Source organism: Carassius carassius, chromosome 33 (assembly GCF_963082965.1).
Source record: "Carassius carassius chromosome 33, fCarCar2.1, whole genome shotgun sequence".
NCBI classification, from domain to species: Eukaryota; Metazoa; Chordata; class Actinopteri; order Cypriniformes; family Cyprinidae; genus Carassius; species Carassius carassius.
In genome coordinates, this window is record NC_081787.1 from 8,874,032 (window position 1) to 8,894,627 (window position 20,596).

The 20,596-nt window shown below is 40.2% G+C and overlaps 2 pseudogenes; one reads left to right on the forward strand and one right to left on the reverse strand.

Moving 5' to 3' along the window:
- Nucleotides 1-4,023: 4,023 nt before the first annotated feature.
- On the reverse strand, nucleotides 4,024-13,308 carry LOC132114120 (transmembrane protein 144-like; annotated as a pseudogene).
- Nucleotides 13,309-15,547: 2,239 nt separating this feature from the next.
- On the forward strand, nucleotides 15,548-20,186 carry LOC132114121 (alcohol dehydrogenase class-3-like; annotated as a pseudogene).
- The last annotated feature ends 410 nt before the right edge of the window (nucleotides 20,187-20,596 follow it).

Consider the following 20,596-nt stretch of genomic DNA (forward strand, 5'->3'; position numbering starts at 1 on the left):
CAAGCGCGAGAGACTTAAACGCGGTAATAATCACATTTTCCACGTAATATGTGTTTTTGTTTATTTCTTAGCTGGCCCTGAAAAAAAAAAAAAAAAACCAAGAGCAAACCAGATAAGGCTGGTTTATGTTGTATCTATGTTTTATATGTTTATAGTGGGGTGAGAGCTTTTCAAGTTCCACTCTTGCTGAAAAACAAGTTTCCGAAGGATTTTTTGACACTTTTCAGCTGGTCTCACTGGGAGTGCATGTCTGACCTAAACCATCTGACCACTAGCTTGGCCCAGCTGGGAGACCCTTTTAATTCAGCTAACTATCTCAGACTGGTTATTTTTCTATTTCTTTTTTCAACAGTTGCTGATAAATTACAAAAACAGGAACACTCGGGCCTGTCAGGAAGACCTTAAATGAATTACAATAGCATATTCCACCAGGAAGAAGTTGCCTGTGCACAGTGCTGCCTGTAAACAATGCTGCTTTGACATGTTCTGTACTTGAATTTATTGGTGTGAATATGTAAAGCAATAACATGTAATAATGATAGTCTCCAGTAAAGAGAACAGGACACATGCACAAAAGCATTACAAACTATGTAGTCATTTAAGTACATCGGGAACATATTATTTAAACCTGTAGAGCTTTAGACTGTACTCTTGTCTTGACTATATACACTTATAACTGCTTGTCCAGTCTTTGTCAGTCTGTCATGACAAATCACTTCTCAGAAAAGATGGGGACCCTCATGAAAAGCCTCAGACTCAGTTAAATAAATAGCTACAACAAATACACAAACATAAAACTCTATGTATTGCCTAGCCAGAAAGGGAAAACAGTTTAATTCAAATACACGTGAGCTTACACAACACCTTGAATTAATATTGGTAGCAGTTAAAATGCTAGAGCAAGAAACATGCAACTAAGCAGCTGCAAAGGCCTTATGGAAGTGGTAAGACTCTTCATAGTTTGGCAGGAACATTGTTTTAAAACTTGATCCACAATTGCCACCTTGTGGTAACATAACGTACAGAATCAGGGCCCGTATTCATAAAGATTCTAAGATTCCTCTCAGAAAACTCTTAATTTAGCTTAAAAACTTTTACGTAGGAGTCTTAGCTTAAGAGCGATTCGGGACCGATCCGATCTGAGAGCAACTCTGAGTAAAGAAAAGACAAAAACTTTCATCTTAGTGAGGAGGCGGGGTTGACCCCGTTGCTATTTATGACACAATCTTTTGAAGACTGTGATTGGTTGGTTGTCCAAGAAGGAAAAAAAAGATTGATTTTAAGTATAGGGTCTATCCTAATTCTCACTGTGAATTTACATGAGTAATTCTTCCTATTTGACCGTTCTCTCTCTCTCTCTCTCTCTCTCTCTCTCTCTCTCTCTCTCTCTCTCTCTCTCTCTCTCTCTCTCTCTCTCTCTCTCACACACACACACACACACACACACACACACACACACATTATATGTGTGTATATAAATCATTTTTTTATTTACCATGCTTTTACTTTCCTATAAGGTATTTGATTGGCTTGGAATGATAAAAATTGTTCCACTCTTTCAAATTACAGTGATTGCTGTCCTATTTAAGTAGCGGTTTGAATGTTGGTTTTAATGTATCAAACATGGAATCAAAACCAAGAAGGGCGAGAAAGCCAAACTGGACAGAGGAACAGTTACTGTTAGCCCAGATAGTGGATGAACACAAGGCCATTCTTAAAGGAAAATTCTGGGCCGGGTGTCACAGCAAGGGACAAGAAGCAGACATGGGAGCGTATAGCACAAACTATTTATGGTTCATTCCCCCTGCTTGTGCGCACCTATAAGCCTGCTATATTCATAAATGCAGTTTTTTTAGCCTGCAAGGTGGGAATGTCCAGTGGAAACTAAATGAACTGCGACACAATAAGATGTTCTGAAAGTGCTGTAATTGTTTGTGTGATCACTCTGCTTACAGAAGGTTTTGACAGACCCAAATCATCACTATTGCATTGTTGCATTTTCCCAGTTGCCAAATATCGTAATGTAGTGATTACTTTAATTTCTGGCGCTATGGCATTTCTGCGCTGTGTCGGAGATGTTAGCACGTCTCTAATAAGATCAGTCACAAACATGGTCCCTGCACGATCTAATCTATAGCGTCTTATTAACTCACTGTCATCCATTGTCTGCAACACATTTCTTCTGCCTCTTCATCTTTCTGCCATTTTCTCCTCTGCTAAAGAAACTCTTAAGCCTCTTAAAAGTCATCATCTGTGCTCATAACAAGTTTGACCTTAAGACCTCTTTTAAGGGTTAAGATGCTTTCTGAATTACTTTTTTCTTTACTAGGATTTTTTATTTAATTTTAAGAGTAAACGCCCACATTTCTAAGAATTTTCTTAGAATTTTGTCACTAAGAGCTACTTTTTGCATTAAGATTCTTTATGAATACGGGCCCAGATCTTTAAATATGCAGTTAACAGGGAGCCTGCCAGGAAAACACAAGATGCCAAAGCAAACAGAAGCAAGTTCCCAAGTGCCTGGGAAAAAAAAATAGTTTGTTAGGACAGCAGTTGATTCTGTTTTATTTCTTTTTTATTACAAGCAATTAATCAGTAGCAAAACAATACCAATAGTTCCAATACATTATACAAAATGTTCTCTCAACACATAAATACTCTTGTTCAATTGGAAAAGTTGTCAAGCTACAGTAGGTCATGTCAAAATGCCCTCCGAAACACTGAATGAATACAAATAGCTTTATGTTACCTACTTTGACCTCTTTTAATACCACACTTACCCACAGAGCAGTTACTAAGCCAAAACCCCTGAAAGCAAAATAGAACACACTATCATTATATACGATTTGCCATGCAAGATGAAAGACCATGACTTTTTTTTATTTTTTTTATGATGCTTACATCATTAATTATAGGGAATGTGATCACTGCACTTAGGTAGTAATTTGCCATAAGCCGGGCATATGTGTCTAATCCCCACATCAGGCCACTCAAAAAACCTGCACGGAAAATCTTACATGAGGAACACAATATTTAGCAGTAATATAGTAATAGAATGTCTGGGGGAGTGTTTTGTATTGCACATTTATAGTGGTCAGTGGTTAAATGTACACTTTATACATGTAACCTATAAAAAAATTCCCTGGTGGGTATGTGTTTTTTAAGAAGGTTTCAGCAACAAGATTTACAGTACCCTCCTGCTGAGCTCTTTTTTACATTTGAAACATAACACCATTTTGATATTCATATACAGAAAAGCACAATTCTGTTGGATTTATATTGTGATTTAGACCAACTATTTGAAAGTGAACAGAATGTTGTCAAGTTGTTAAGTCGAAGTTACAGCAAGTTGTTAGCAGTTTGCTAACCACATGCAGGTGAAGTATAAACACAGCAAAATAAACTAGACAATATGAAGAAACCAAACAAATGGAGGAACATAATGTATTATATATTATTTGTATAGGAGCATACATTTATGACCACATTAGATTGTTTGTTTTTAAGATTAACATTTTAGTTATTAAAAATACTCACTTGAATAGGTTATGCTGCTGAATACTGTAAAAGGTCTGTATAAAAAAGAAAGTCATGCAAAATAAACATACACAAACTTTATATTAACAATAAAGTAAATACAGTAAAACAATATTTAATAAATATGATTTATAAGATGAAGACGACATAAAAACGTATTGAACTATTTTAAAAGTCCATATGAGAATTTCTGAAACTGAAGTCAACTCGCAATAAACTTGAAACGCAAGTCATCGGTGTCATCAGTGAATCCAGCCAATCGTGGATCAGTTGTGTCGTCATCAGAACCTGTGCAGCCGCTCTTCAGAAGCTGCGCTGGCTGAGTTCTCCGGCTACTCTCGAATTGCTCTCGCGGTACTTTGATGGCACACGTCACAGTCACGTGGCGTCAGCTGTATAAAGTCGGACAAAATTTCTAACCGGCATGCACTGCTTCAAGTCAGCCGACGATCGGTTTGCGCAGAGCTTCATGAAGTCGAACAAGCCTTATGTGTTCATGAGGAAAATACCACTGTAATTGGCAAAGCAGTAGTCAATTTCTTTAAAGGGGGGGTGAAATGCTCATTTTCACTCAATCTCCTGTTAATCTTGAGTACCTATAGAGTAGTACTGCATCCTTCATATCTCCAAAAAGTCTTTAGTTTTATTATATTTATAAGAGAAAAATAGTCTGTGCCGATCTTTTTCGGAAAAACACGAGCGTCTGGAGGCGTGACGTGTGGGCGGAGCTAAAGAATCACGAGCGCGAGTAGGCTTTTGCGTTGAGAGCGTTTGGAAGTTGTGACATTACCGTGAGGGGAAAAAAACATCATCCAAAACAAACCATGGCTAACAGTCAGATTCAGCCGTTTATTTATGATCCAGAATCAGATCACGAGGCTGAAACTGAACGAGAGCAGCAGCAGCAATGACTACAGCAGGACGTCTCTATGTGGTATGTATTGAAACTGTATATATTTGCTTAGCGGTTTTGGAAAATGACTAAGTTCCACTTTGTCGTCTTTTTTTTTCTTTAAAGGTGTACAAGGTTTACTTGATGTGCTTACGCGCCGATAGCTAAGTTAACAACACAGAGATATTTGAAGCAGTTTTACTCACCGCCTGCAGTTCCAACACACGATCGTGACCCGTTTTCGTTGGGATTGCATTATCCTTAAGAAATAAACGATATGCAAATCCGGCGTCAAACTGGGTCTTGTTTGTAAAACAAGCATCTTCGAAATGCAGGGAACAAACAAAAACACTTGCTCAACTCCGTCGATGCTCTGTAAAAATAAACTCCGTCCACTGGTCCCTTAATGTTTTTTTTTTTGGTAATCTGTGCAGGGTTGTCTTGCCCTCGCAACCAAAAACACACTTTTGTGACATTTTGCGACGCTCTCGCTCTGATCAGTGAATGTCTCTCCTCCGCTCTGCTCTACGGGAGCGCGCGCTCTTCCGGCAGAAGTGCCCTTAGGACCCATATAAGGAAATTCCTCTCCATCTTACGTCACACAGACCCATACTCGAAAAAAACTTTCCGAAACTTGTGACAAACCGGAAGGAGTATTTTTGTTCCAAAAATACTCCTTCAAACGTACAACTTAATTTTTGAAACTTTGTCCATGTTTAGCATGGGAATCCAACTCTTTAACAGTATAAAAAACTCAGTATGCATGAAATAGCATTTCACCCCCCCCTTTAATGAACGGCAAATAATGTTAGAATAGCCCATTAAATGCTTTTTAACATATCTCATTAAGCTGTTATACAACTGCATGTCATTAATATTGAAACTTTTTAATCATGCGTACACACATATCATTCTGACTGGATCCAGTGAACATACTAGCATTTGTTGTGGCATGGACTTTAATATATAAAATGGGCACTAAAGAAAAAATATAAAGGACACCTGAAAATATGACCAAGATACAGCCACTGTAAAAATAAATATTCCATAGATTTGATCTTTTAGGGAAGTCGTGGCCTAATGGTTAGAGAGTCGGACTCCCAATCGAAAGGTTGTGAGTTCGAGTCCCGGGCCGGCAGGAATTGTGGGTGGGGGGAGTGCATGTACAGTTCTCTCTCCACCCTCAATACCACGACTTAGGTGCCCTTGAGCAAGGCATCGAACCCCCAACTGCTCCCCGGGCGCCGCAACATAAATGGCTGCCCACTGCTCCGGGTGTGTGCTCACAGTGTGTGTGTATGTGTTCACTGCTCTGTGTGTGTGCATTTCGGATGGGTTAAATGCAGAGCACAAATTCTGAGTATGGGTCACCATACTTGGCTGAATGTCACTTCACTTCACTTCACTCAACAAAGTGAAGTCACTTCACTTTGTTGTCCAGAGATTTCACAATAATATAATCTAAAGCTGAAGACCATAGATGTCAATTCTAAAATGTAATATAAAAATAACGTAAACATGCATGGGGGGGGGGGGGGGTATCACAAACAAGTGCAAGAATATGTATATTACCACAGAAGCCATCAAATTTGGATTTTCCAGTGCAGTGTTGATGAACCATAAGTATAACTGCAAAAAAAGAAGAAAAAAAAAATACTTGGAGGGTCTATGAATACTTACAGCACTCTTTTGCTTTTTGAGGAAATAGTGTCCACCCATGATTCACTAGGGCTTGTGCTGTATGGATTCAGCCTCTAAAGACAGACGTGTAAATGTACGTGCATACAAATCTCAGTAAAGACTTGTGTATCTAAGACAAAATACACAATACAATATTCTGCATAATGTCCAAAAAGCTCTTAGTGTGGAAAAGCCTTAACAAACTTACCCTATCATCAATCAAAAAAAGACATGGATGTACAGTATACGTTTCTGAAAAATCACTTTTCACAAAGAAGAATATGATGGCACTGAAACAAAGACATGATTGTGTTACATAGATTCTGATCCGAAGTGTTCTCTCTTACAATAAATAAAACCTAAGGGCTGTTTTTATTACCATATCCCATAAAATCAGATGGAACTGTGGATCCAATACAATGTGACTTTAGGTCTTAGGAGGAGATTTATCCTGCCTTATGCAGTATATTGCATTTTCAATTTCAGAGAAACTTTTAGCCGAGTAAGATGGCAGCTCTTTGATCTCAAAAGGATCTCTTTGAGGTGTAACTCCTAAGTGAACTAGACATATTTTCAGGATGGAAATACTGTCTAAGGCAGTGTGCCTGCAGCATTTCCTTTCCACTGGTGTGGGTTTCAGCCTTTCTTTTGAGTACTCTTTCACCTTCTTAATTGAATGAACACATTACTTTGTAAAATTTCAGCCTTCATTAACCAAAGAAACATTCTCTTAATGGTCTACCTCCAAATACTATGGACACAACTAATGCATGACCATTTCACATTATCTGCTCTCTCATTACCTTAGCAGACAAAGGCCAGCTCCTTAATAATTGAGTATCGGCTTGGATACTTCCTCTGTTACGTATGACAGAGACAGGATGTAAACGCAAGGCATATTTATTGACAAACAGCACAAGAGTCAGATATATGAGCAAGATCACAGGAAACACTGGCGGGCGGACACAAGGCTGATGGAATGCTGACGCAGGGACTTCGGTGGACAACAGGTGGTGGTGCTCGGTCCAGTGATAATCCCTTGAATCTCGGTGAGTAAGTGATCCTCGTGACGGTGCTTGGTAATCCAGTGCTGAGTGACGATCCAGGAACGAACAACGAAAACAGGAAGACTAGGCAGGAACTAAGGACACAGGAACAGGTACGGGAGCACACTGGGGAGAAACAACGATCTGACAACATGAAACACAAGTTACTGAACTATATAGGGAACAAACAATTTAAACCAGCTGGCGCTGCTGATCATCGCTGATCAGTGACCAAGCCCACAGACACACACACAACAGCACGCTAGACGAAAGAGAGAGAGTGAATTCATGAAACCGTGACAGTACCCCCTCCCCTAAGAACGCCTCCTGGCATTCCCTGGCGGACTTACCTGATTATTGTAATCATCGATCAGAGAGTGATCCAGAATGTCTCTAGCAGGAACCCAACTTCTCTCCTCCGGACCGTAACCCTCCCAGTCCACCAGGTACTGAAATCCGCGTCCCCTCCTTCTCGAGTCCAGAATACGACTAACCAAATAAGTAGGTTCCCCATCAACGAGACGCGGCGGAGGAGAAACCGGGACAGGCGGATTAATAGGTGCCCAAAACACGGGTTTGATCTTAGATACATGGAAGGGGTGAATTCTCCTGTACGTAGGAGGAAGTTTGAGGCGGACTGTCACCGGACTAATGATCTTGGTGACAGGAAACGGGCCAATAAATTTTGGGGCAAGCTTATTAGAGACGGAGCGGAGAGGAATGTTCTTGGTAGAAAGCCACACTTTTTGACCGACGACGTATACGGGAGGCTTTGACCGGTGGCGATCGGCCTTGGCCTTGGTGCGTGCCCCCACTTGGAGAAGAGTCTCACGGGCTCTAGTCCAAGTGTGGTGACACCTCTGGACGAAGGCGTGAGCGGAGGGGACCGCGACTTCGGATTCCGTACTGGCAAAAACTGGTGGCTGGTAACCTAAACTACACTCAAACGGATTAAGGCCTGTAGCTGACACTGGTAATGAGTTGTGGGCGTACTCCACCATAGAAAGTTGTTGGCTCCAAGAGGAAGGTTTCTTGGAAACCAAACATCGCAATGCTCTCTCCAGATCTTGGTTGGCTCTCTCTGATTGACCATTGCTTTGGGGATGAAACCATGAAGAGAGACTAACCGTCGCCCCCAATAATCTACAAAACTCTTGCCAAAATTTGGACACAAATTGGGGACCCCTGTCGGAGACCACGTCCATCGGGAGGCCATGTAAATGAAAGACATGATCTATGACAGCAACCGCTGTCTCCTTGGCTGAAGGTAATTTGGGCAAGGCGATAAAATGAGCCACCTTTGGGAACCGGTCCACGACCGTCAAAACGACAGTCTTGCCCTGGGAGGGCGGTAACAAAATCTAGCGCGATGTGGGACCAGGGTCTCGAAGGGACTGACAGCGGTTGTAGTAACCCATCAGAGGGTCGGTTGGACGTCTTACCAGTGGCACAAACCGAGCAAGCCAAAACAAAACTACAGATATCACGAGCCATTAACGGCCACCAGAATCGTTGCTTAACCAAAAAACTGGTACGATTAACTCCTGGATGACAAGCTATACTGGAGCAATGACCCCACTGAATGACTTCAGACCCATACTCCTCAGGCACAAATAACCGGTTCGGTGGGCAATCGGGCGGAGGCGTTACCCCTTCTAAGGCCTTCATGACCCTCGATTCGACCTCCCATCTGAGAGTGGAGACCACTAATGTCTCGGGTAAAATACACTTGGGAGTGGACGGGCGTTCGGAATGGTCAAAAATACGAGATAAAGAATCGGGTTTGATGTTTTTGGAACCCGGGCGGTACGAAAGAGAAAAGTCAAAACGACCAAAAAAAAAGTGCCCACCGAGCCTGCCTAGAATTGAGTCTTTTAGCAGTTCTAATGTATTCTAGGTTCTTGTGATCGGTCCAAACGATAAAAGGTACCCCTGACCCTTCTAACCAGTGCCGCCAGTGCTAACTTGACTGCCAACAACTCTGTTACCAATGTCATAATTACGTTCGGCAGGTGATAAACGATGAGAAAAAAATGCGCAAGGGTGAACCTTATCGTCTGTGGCAGAACATTGGGAAAGAACTGCTCCTACCCCCACCTCTGATGCGTCGACCTCCACCACGAACTGACGTGATGGATCAGGGGCAACGAGGATGGGAGCCGAAACGAAGCGGCTCTTAAGTTTGGCAAATACAGCCTTCGCTGTATTGGACCACCTGAACGTCGTTCTGGGGGAGATCAAGGCGGTCAGAGGAACGACTAGTTGGCTGAAGTTACGAATAAAACGTCGATAAAAATTGGCGAATCCCAGAAACCTCTGTAGGGCCTTACAGGAATCTGGACTTGGCCAATCTATCACAGCCTTAACCTTGTCAGGATCCATACGCACTCCCTCAGATGAGACGATGTACCCTAAAAAGGGGACGGACTGTGCATGAAAAACGCATTTCTCCGCCTTGACAAAAAGCCCATTCTCTAGCAACCTCTGAAGCACTCGTCTGACGTGCTGAACGTGTTCCTGGAGAGAAGAGGAAAAGATCAATATGTCATCCAGGTAAACATATATGAATTGATCAACCATATCTCTCAGCACGTCATTGACGAGTGCTTGGAAGACCGCGGGCGAGTTGGATAGCCCGAAGGGCATAACCAAGTATTCAAAGTGCCCTCTGGGGGTATTAAATGCGGTCTTCCATTCATCTCCCTTCCTTATGCGAACCAAATGATAAGCGTTACGTTAATCCAATTTTGTGAAGATGGATGCTCCCTGCAATCGTTCGAAAGCTGAAGACATCAACGGCAAAGGATAATCAATGCACGGTCGCAGAGACCCATCCTTCTTCCCCACAAAAAAGAACCCCGCCCCCGCTGGAGATGAGGAAGGTCTAATGAATTTGGATGCTAGAGAATCAGAAATATATTTCTCCATAGCCTCCCTCTCTGGAACAGAAAGTGAATATAACTTGCCCTTAGGCGGAGACCCACCTGGTACTAAGTCTATGGCACACTCATAGGGACGATGTGGAGGAAGAGAAGCAGCACGAGACTTACTGAACACTTCTCTCAGGTCCTGGTACTCTTCGGGCACGTTAGATAAATTCACCACCTCCTCCTGGAAAACAGACACAGGTACAGACGAACACGCAGACACTAGACATGACTCATGACACTTATTACTCCACATAGAAATAGAATTGTGCCCCCAATCGACTCTGGGATTGTGTTGAGTGAACCAAGGATGACCAAGTACGATGGGTGCCAGAGGTGAGTTTATGAGGAGGAATGTTATTGTCTCAGTGTGGTTGCCAGACGTGATGAGAGTGATGGGTTCAGTAGCATGTGTAATGTTGGAAAGCTGTTGTCCATTGAGAGCATTGACCGAAATCTTGTACGTGAGGGGGGTGGTAGGAATGTGGAGGTGGTGAGCCAGTTCTAAATCCATAAAATTACCTTCTGCCCCTGAATCCAATAAGGCCTGGGTGTCATGAGTGTTGATTGCCCACCTTAGTCTTCCCGGAAGGAGAGTAGATGATGATGGTGAGGATGAGGTCTTCTCGGTGGAGATCCCGCCCGATAGTAGCCTCATAGTTACTACCGGGCTTGATCTTTTAACAGGCATGAGTGGATGAAGTGGCCCGCCCTCCCGCAGTAAAGGCACAGTCCCTGGGATCTCCGCCGTTCCTTCTCCTCCCGGGAAAGCCGAGCTCTACCCACGTGCATGGGTTCCGGATCGTAAGCGGGACTGACCGTATCCAGGAATTCTGAACGTCTGGTTTCCATGCCGCGAACTGTATGGTCTTGTTGGAAACGGACCATTCTGCTCAGCCGAGCATCTACTCAAAGTGCTAATTCGATAAGTCCATTGAGACTAGTGGGAAGGTCCAGCATGTAAATTTCCCTCTGAATACGGTCAGCTAACCCATGCAGGAATCTGTCCCACTGCGCCTCCTCGTTGCATCGGCACTCTGCAGCCAGGGTGTGGAACTGGATGGAATATTCCGACAACGAACCGTGACCTTGGCGAAGATCGGGTCTTGATTCTCCCACACCGCCGTTCCCCAGAGAGCCGCCCAGCCGGAAAGTAGCGTCAGCACAAACGCCACCTTGGATCGCTCTTGGTTGAACGTCTGAGGCTGTAATGCAAAGTGCATAGAACATTGGGTCAGAAAAGCTCTGCAAAACTCTGGTTCACCTGAATAACCTTCGGGTGTCGGCAGTCTCGGTTCTCGCCGCGGCTGCGGCTCTGGAAGAGGGGGTGGAGTCGGCGGTGTGGGTGGCGCAGTGGAGACTCGTAGCTGTTGTATCTGCTGGGTGAGCTCGGACACCTGCGTCACAAGCGCTTGGACCGCCCTCCCTGTAAATGTGAGATGTTCTCCTCCTGGGTGTCCATTCTAGCGATGCTTCGAGCCGCAAACTCATCCCACGTGGAAGCGCCTGCTACATCCATAATGGTCAGATCGTTCTGTTACGTCTGACAGAGACAGGATGTAAACGCAAGGCGTATTTATTGACAAACAGCACAAGAGTCAGATATATGAGCAAGATCACAGGAAACACTGGCGGGCGGACACAAGGCTGATGGAATGGTGACGCAGGGACTTCAATGGACAACAGGTGGTGGTGCTCGGTCCAGTGATAATCCCTTGAATCCCGGTGAGTAAGTGATCCTCGTGATGGTGCTTGGTAATCCAGTGCTGAGTGATGATCCAGGAACGAACGGCGAAAACAGGAAGACTAGGCAGGAACTAAGGACACAGGAACAGGTACGGGAGCACACCAGGGAGAAACAACGATCTGACAACATGAAACACAAGTTACTGAACTATATAGGGAACAAACAATTGAAACCAGCTGGCGCTGCTGATCATCGCTGATCAGTGACCACGCCCACAGACACACACACACAACAGCACGCTAGAGGAAAGAGAGAGAGTGAATTCATGAACCGTGACATCCTCTGAATGCAGACCAAACCAGCCAAACCTTGAAAAGAATGAATTAAGGGGATAATTGCCCTCTGCCTTGAATTAAAAACAATATATAACCCTTTACAATAAGGTACAAATATAATAAACCACCAAAGAGCATTACATAATATTAATCTTTGTTAATGTAAGTTAACAAAAATGCAACTGTCCATCATTAGTTTATGTGAGCTCAGGTCCAATAACAATATATATGACCAACTTTGGATTTTAATCATGTTATAGTAAGAATAAGATTAATAAATGCTTTAGAAGTATTTAATGTTGTTAGTCTATGCAAAAGAAGTTCACTAATGTTGACAAATGAAACTTCAATCTAAAGTGTTATAAAGAAAGATTTTAATAAAGTGCATTAAACCAATGCAGCACAATACATCCAAGAAAAATACATTTCAAATGAACATTCAGATCACAGAAGTTGTTACTTAATATTAAAGATGAGCCAAGGCACAAATAATTTTTAAAACTAAACTCAAGTCAAAATGATCTGTTATCTGACAAACTGCTTTTACATATTTAGCAATGACTTAAGCTGCATCAAGCAAACGTTCTTAATATTTTCCAGATGCTCATGTCAGCAACTAGCCTGGGCCAGCACGGAAATCCACGTTCCAAAGTTTTCCATCAGAAAATTTGATTCACCCATACTTTAAGCCCTATCTGTCAAAAATCAGCCAGGGTTACCTTAAGCTTGCCCATCCAATTAGCAATCCACAGGATCCCCAAAGCAAAATTCCAAGTCCAAGGCCAATAAACTTCGCAACTGGGACAGCTGTTATATTTCCTGAGAGCCAAATCTGTTATAAACAACATCTGTATATATTAAACACATGTTTATTTACTCACACACATGCTTTACCAGTGACAAACCAGCTGAACAGCAAATCCACTGAAAAACACATTCCTGTAAAGACTTAAGATTTTGAGACATAGCTGTTCAAATGTTAGTTTGGAAGATAAAGGTTAAACTCACCATCACCGGTATCAATTGTTTTAAGAGGAACGGAATAACTTCCATACAACAGCACTGAAATCACACAGGCCACAAACCCATAAGTGGTGTATGTTCTATTGGCTTCATTAGAGGACAAGGGCTCTAGGTATAAAACAAAACTGAAGGTTGACCACATACTTGTTGCATTTAGGCTTAAAAAAAAAACGAAAAAAAAAAAAAACCTTAACTTTTTGCAGTGGAGCAACTGTTCACTTTCCAAGTACAGCAATTGCAAAGCCCACACACCCAGAGGTGTAACAGTCTCATTATGTCAGCTAACAATAGATTAGTCGAAACATTTAACTTTGTCTTTAATCTACATTCAGCTAATTATTTGCTACAGCATATTACAACACAAAGCATCAAGTCCTTCTTCTCCCCTTCACTCAGGTTATAAGCACTAGACTACATTTGTAGTACATTTGTAGACTAACTAATCAGTCACCAGTCACTCACTGTCATTAGTTTTTGTTGTAATTATTATTATTAAATTTTTTTTTCATATATAAAAAGTGAATGGTGATTTGGTGAGCTGCCAAAACTCTCTTTTTGTGTTTCAGAGAAGAAATTCATACCGGTTTGTAACTGAGGGTATAAATGAGACGAGTATAAAAATGACATTTTTTCTTTAAGGTGAATGTTGTTTCCAAACAGCTCCACTAGATGGAGATCACGTTCCAACTTATTTCGATTCCACCACCCTTGCACAGAAGGAGGATGGTTAGCCAATCACATGATGTTTGGCCAACATCCCAAATTATGAATATGCAAAGCAGAAGAGAAGAACCAACAACACTGCTTAATCATTGAGTCTTTAATCTAAAATGTTGTTTTTAGATGTTGAACTAAAGTAAATTGAAATTAGAAGCACACTTAAGTACTAGAATAAATTAGTAGGCAGTGAAAGATTCTTGACATGAATACACTTTTTTTATTATTATTTTTTTTTGTATAATCATCAGACTATTTCTGCTTTAGTTTCAGCAATTTAACTGTCATACATCTTCTTTCTCTGCAATGTTGCCTATGGCAGACAAAAGACCACAGTGGAAAGATTCACTATATCAAAAGTGTGTCAATGCCATGGAAACTGAGGGGAAAGGTAAGGACATAACAGGAAATTAATGTATTGTTGTAGCAATAAAAATAAATAAATAAATAAATGTATATATATACAGTACAGAGCAAAAGTTTGGACACACCTCCTCATTCAAAGAGTTTTCTTTATTTTCATGACTATGAAAATTGTAGAGTCACACTGAAGGCATCAAGGGCTATTTGACCAAGAAGGAGAGTGATGGGGTGCTGCGCCAGGTGACCTGGCCCCCACAGTCACCGGACCTGAACCCAATCGAGATGGTTTAGGGGTGAGCTGGAACGCAGACAGAAGGCAAAAGGGCCAACAAGTGCTAAGCATCTCTCGGGGAACTCCTTCAAGACTGCTGGAAGCCCATTTCAGGTGACTACCTCTTGAAGCTCATCAAGAGAATACCAAGAGTGTGCAAAGCAGTAATCAAAGCAAAAGGTAGCTACTTTAAAGAACCTAGAATATGACATATTTTCAGTTGTTTCACACTTTTTTGTTATGTATATAATTCCATATATAATTCCACATGTGTTAATTCATAGTTTTGATGCCTTCATATATATATATATATATATATATATATATATATATATATATATATATATATATATATATATATATATATATATATATATATATATATATATATATATATATATATATATATAAATCTCTAATGCTCAACAAGACTGAACAAGACTGAACTCAACAAGGCCGATTTGGTGCTCAAGAAATATTTTCTATAATTTTCAATGTTCAAAACTGCACTGTTGTGCTGCATTGTAAATATTTTGTGGAATCCATGATTCATTTTTAAGATTATTTGATGAATAAATAACAGCATTTATGTGAAACAAAAATCTTTCTTAACATTATAAATGTCTTATCTGTTATTTTTGATTAATTTAATGCATCATTGTTGAAAAAGTAATAAATTAAACATTTTACTGATCCTAAATGTTTCAATGTTAGTGCATATATTTAATGTGTGTGTGTGTGTAAAGACCTCTAACACTAGCTTGCGCTATTCTTTTTTTATTCTCTCTGTTTTGTTTTTATTTATTATATTATTTAAAAGCCCATGCTACGTGTACGGTGTTAACCTAACTGTGACTTGTTATACTTATATTTCATTGCTCTTTTGGTTGTTTTTGATTGCTTCCACTGTCCTCATTTGTAAGTCGCTTTGGATAAAAGTGTCTGCTAAATGAATAAACGTAAATGTAAATGTAATTTTATAAGGTTATAAAGTGCAAGGCAGCAGTGGCCTGGGAAGCAGGAAAAGCTCTCTTCATTGAGGAGGTGCAGGTTGCCCCTCCCAAAACACATGAAGTATGCATTAAGGTAGATCCATGACAAAAGATTTATCATGTTAGGCTAGATATAAATGTAGACTTGAAATTAAAAAAACAACTTAAAAATAAGCATGAGAGTAAGGCCTGAGAATAACCACATATTTCTTTCAAATATTTCTACTCCATTATTTAAAATTATTTTTAAAATAACAAATTCATATTTGTATTACTTTTTATTGTGCTTTCAAAGGATCAAGTAATATTTTATTTTCTCTCCTTCCCAGGGAGAAAACTCCACAGGGTGTTCTTGCAGATGGCACCAGTAGGATCACCTGCAAGAATCAGCAGATTTACCAGTTTACTGGTATTAGCACCTTCTCTGAATACACTGTTGTGCCAGAGGATAATGTCACCAGGATTCACCCAGACACTCCACTGGACAGAGTCTGTCTGCTGGGTTTTGGCATGTCTACAGGATATGGGTTTTGGCATGTCTACAGGATATGGGGCAGCAGTGAATACCGGCAAAGTGTGTGTGATGTCTGATTTGCACTGGAATATAAAGAAATAAGTAAAATAAAAATAACATCACACCAGCATGTTGAATGTGTTATATATTTTTGGAATTGTTTTCCAAAGGTAGAATCTGGCTCGACATGTGTGGTGTTTGGTTTGGGAGCTCTTGGACTGGCTGACGCAAGGCTGCCAGTGCTTCCAGGATCATCTCAGTTGACATCAACCCAGACAAGTCTTAGATTTCCAAGACTTTTGGAGCAACTTTTTGAAGGAGTTTGTGAACCCTTAATACTACAGTAAACCTATTCAGGAGGTGCTAAGGGAGCAGCCTAATGGTGGCGTTGACTTCTCTGTCGAGTGTGTGGGGAATTTGGGAGTAATGGTAAGTTAGTGTGGAAAAGCAAATGTCTTGAATCTTGTATCTAGCAATACTTTAGGGTCAGAGAAGTCTATTTCAAATTGTGAAAGCCAGTCAAGTTACCACATAGTAACAGATAAACATAACTAATCAAGATTCATATGTAAATGAATGAACTGATATAATGACCAATCAGAGAAATCTTACAATCAGAGGGCCGCTGTGAAAGCATGTATTCCTGCAGGGGGAGTCTGTGTGATGTTGGGCTGGACCCAGATAGGAGCATTTACTCTGGTCGCTGAGGATATTCTAATAGGAAAATCTCTGTAAGGGTCCTATTTTGGTGGTAAGGCATACCTGAAATACATATATATCTTATGATGGTATTCTAATGTATATTATGCAGCTGCAGTACCAGGCTTTTGTGATATGGAGAATTACATCTAATCATTTTACAGTCCTCTCTAATTATCCTGCTCATTAGTGGAAAACACCTGCAAATAATAAATATTTAATTTCTCTGTTTTTCCGATTTGATTGACAGGTTGGGTTCAGGATTATATGAGTGGGAAGCTTCTGCTGGATGAATTTGTGACACACAGACTGACTCTAGATCAGGTTAACCAGGCCTTCGATTATGATCACTGGAAAATGGTCAGTTCAATTAATCTACTAATGATCTTGCATTCTGCCAAGAACACAACAAGGCATTGATATCACTGTATGCCTGACACTTTTCAGTATTTCAGTATTCTAGTATGGTCATAAACCACACACATTAGTCAAGAGAAGAAATTCTTTGTTATGGTGTCTAATAACTATTAGAAGTGATATAAAAAAGTTGTTTATACACATTGACATCAGTCATCAGTTTAATGTTATAAAGAAAAAGTGGGATTTTGGTGGAATACACAAGCACGCACGCACACACACACACACACACACACACACACACACACACACACACACACACACACACACATATAGATATATATATATATATATACATACACACTCACTACCTAACCTCCTTCTCTCTCTTTTTCAATATTCGTACAGTGATCAATATGTGAAATGAACCATTAGATGGCAAGCTTGTACTACGAAACCTTCTTCACATCCTGTGTGCTGCATTGAGACTCTGGAGTTTCTTCAGTCTAACCTTTATTATTTCATATCACCGAGGCATGGATCAATATGTGCTAAGTGTTCTTGTGTTTTTGTTATACATTGTTACAGAGCAAACCACCAACACTGCCAAAACACCATTACTGCCCTTTGAAACCAATATCCACTAGTTTCCATCTACAATAATATTATCATCTGAGCCTTTATTGTTTTCTAGTGGGTCATGAGAAATCTTTAGAAAAAAAAAATGTCATAGGGAGATGGATGGGTGCATGCCAGTGCCACTTGGGGTTACATGCAGCTGATCATGGGTTTTATTTTGACCTTGGTAATATTATATATTGATTTAATATAGCATGCTCTTGAGGGTAAGAATAGCAGTTGTGGCCTGTCAGAGCCAGAGACGAAAGGCTGGCTGGGGAATGCCTCTCCATGATGAACTGGGATGGCTGTCCAGGAACTTGCTTTATTGTAGTTCCATTCAGATCAAATGAATACTCTTGGCAGAGCCCCCTCCCCCTTTTCCATCTTTATGTGAAATGGAAAATAAAGCAAAGTCTCCCTCACGTTTACCCTACCCCTGCCATATTGTGCAATCAATCAGAGATTCAAAGCTGTGAGATTTTGTTGCTCTTTCTATTGAAACTGAGAAAGACTGCTGAAAAATGGAGACATCAAAAGATAAAAGACAAGTAGCAACAGGTGCATGCATGTTCACTGAGCTCATTTGTAGATGTAGGGAATTTTGTAGTGGACAAATTTACCACTATATGTATGTAGAAAGATCTTGCTCTTTTTCTCATTCATTACATTTAAAGCTTTTCTCAAAATTAAATAAAATACACAGTGGTTTATAATGAGTTATGTGGGCAGTTCAGACTTTCTTTTACAGGTAGTTACAGGCAGTAGAGGCACTAAAAGTAACAAACATACATTTATTTTATAAGTTGTGTGTAGCGTTATGAAATTCTGCAAAGTTACATTTATCCTCACATCTTATTATTTCAGCAATAAATAAATTTGGTTGTTTATTAGAACAAGTGATGTCTGATTCTACAATGACAAACTCTTTAAATTAGTTAAAAAAATAATCCTGTAAACACAAATTGCTTTAAAACATTTCTAAAAGTTTAACGTTTAAAATTGTATGACATAAGGCTGTTATTCAGTGCATGCCATTGTTACACATTGTAGTCTACAAAGTGTATCTAAAATATTAGTAATGCATTTTTTATGCCATTTACTGAAGAACATGTTTACAATAAGATGTTTACAAACAAAATGTGAAGAACTTAGAAAAATGTATTTAACCTAAATACATTGTTTTATCTGTTTTAATCGTGTGGCGCGATTATATAGCCTAGTTTGTCAAAGCAAATAAATTTTATTTTGTTTATATTTTATATAAATTAAACTCTTACAATTTTAATATTTAAAAAGGATCCCATGCCAATTTAAATAAAAGTCTATCATAAGGATGTGACCTTTGATTAGGCTGTCCTGTGTGTTTTTCATCATCGTGATTGACAAGAGTCAAATAAAGCAATGAAATATCAGATTCTAATGAAGAATAACGATTTGTCCTGTGTGCTTACCTTGACAGATATGAGACATATTCCACTCACATGAGCTTGGTCCAGGCAAATATCAGACATTTACCCTGCCAAATGTGTAGTCAGTGCCGTGCATCATTCCTACAGACATGGCAGCCTCATAAGGAAAATTGACAAACAACAGAAATGCCAGCATAGGTAAATATTGCTGCGCAAATATAGCCTGGAAAAGAAAAAATGTCAAAGGGGCTGAGTTGCCTTCCTCAATATTTAGATGGGGATCAAAAGATTTCTCCCTTAATTATTATATTTAATGTGTGTGAGGGTGTTCAAATGTGTGTGTCTGAATGTGTGACACTGCTTGGTGGCGGTGCAGAAATTCCTGGTGCCAAATAATTTTGGTCACAATGCAAATCTTCCAGTGGTCATAAGATACAATTTTTTTTTAAGTTCCTGTGCATGCTTTAGCCAATATATTATCTCTATAATTTCAACTAATAGTCTCGAGGATGAAGAACCTTCCTCTACAAAATTGTCAGTAGTGTACAGCAGACTCTTTCATTTTAACCAAACTGTAATTTCTACCCAGATGGCCTAGGTGCTAAAAAAATATATGACAAACTCGTCAGACCTTGTAGGATCTAGGTCATAATCTAAAAAGAGTGTTACTGTGAACTACATTATGCCAACTGAGAGACAAATCGCATGATTCATTTGATCTGAATATAGAAAAATGCAATTGTAATGTCTTTGAAATGTAATGTATTTATGTCCGTTTACTTAGCAATTGCAGTGATTTATGTGCACAGGTAAATCAAGATTTGTCAATACAGACTTTGCCAGTTGGTATTTCTCTCATGTGGAAATTGAACAAATAAAATGTCATTGTCTATATGAATAACTGAGTCAGGATTCATTATATGACTGTCTACTTGTCTAATGACTAATGTTCATTTGAAGTTGGGCATTAAATTCAGTATTCTTTGGCATTACTTTGAGAGGTGTGCTTCTTTTACGTCTCCTACTCAAAGCTCAAAGGGTTTGGAGGAGAACATGAACAAACACAACCTCTGGATTGTCTTAATTGATGGTACACTCAAGCTTCAGTGGCAATGATAAGGTTAAAACAAGTACCTGAGACAGAGACAGAGACTGCACACATACAGAGAAAGAGAGAGAGAGAGAGAAAGAGACAGCTCAGAGAAAAAATCAGTGGCCTAGTTCAGAATGAACACAAAGCCCAAACTGCCATGTAAGAATGCATCCCTAAGTCGGGGAAAGACCACCCTGGTAGAGGCCCTGTTTTAGCAGTAAATCCGGGCCATTAGTGTTAATGCCAGCCAATGCCTCAGACATCCCCAGCCTAAAGCTCAACACAGCAAACCCAGATCCAGTGACATAGTCCTGGCTGGTTTAGCAAGGGAAACCCTTATCAGATGTGCCTGGAAGGGTTAGGAGAGGTCAGCAATACTGAAGTTGCACACCTGCACTCCATTGGATCTCCTCGTTTGAAGCTGGTTGACACT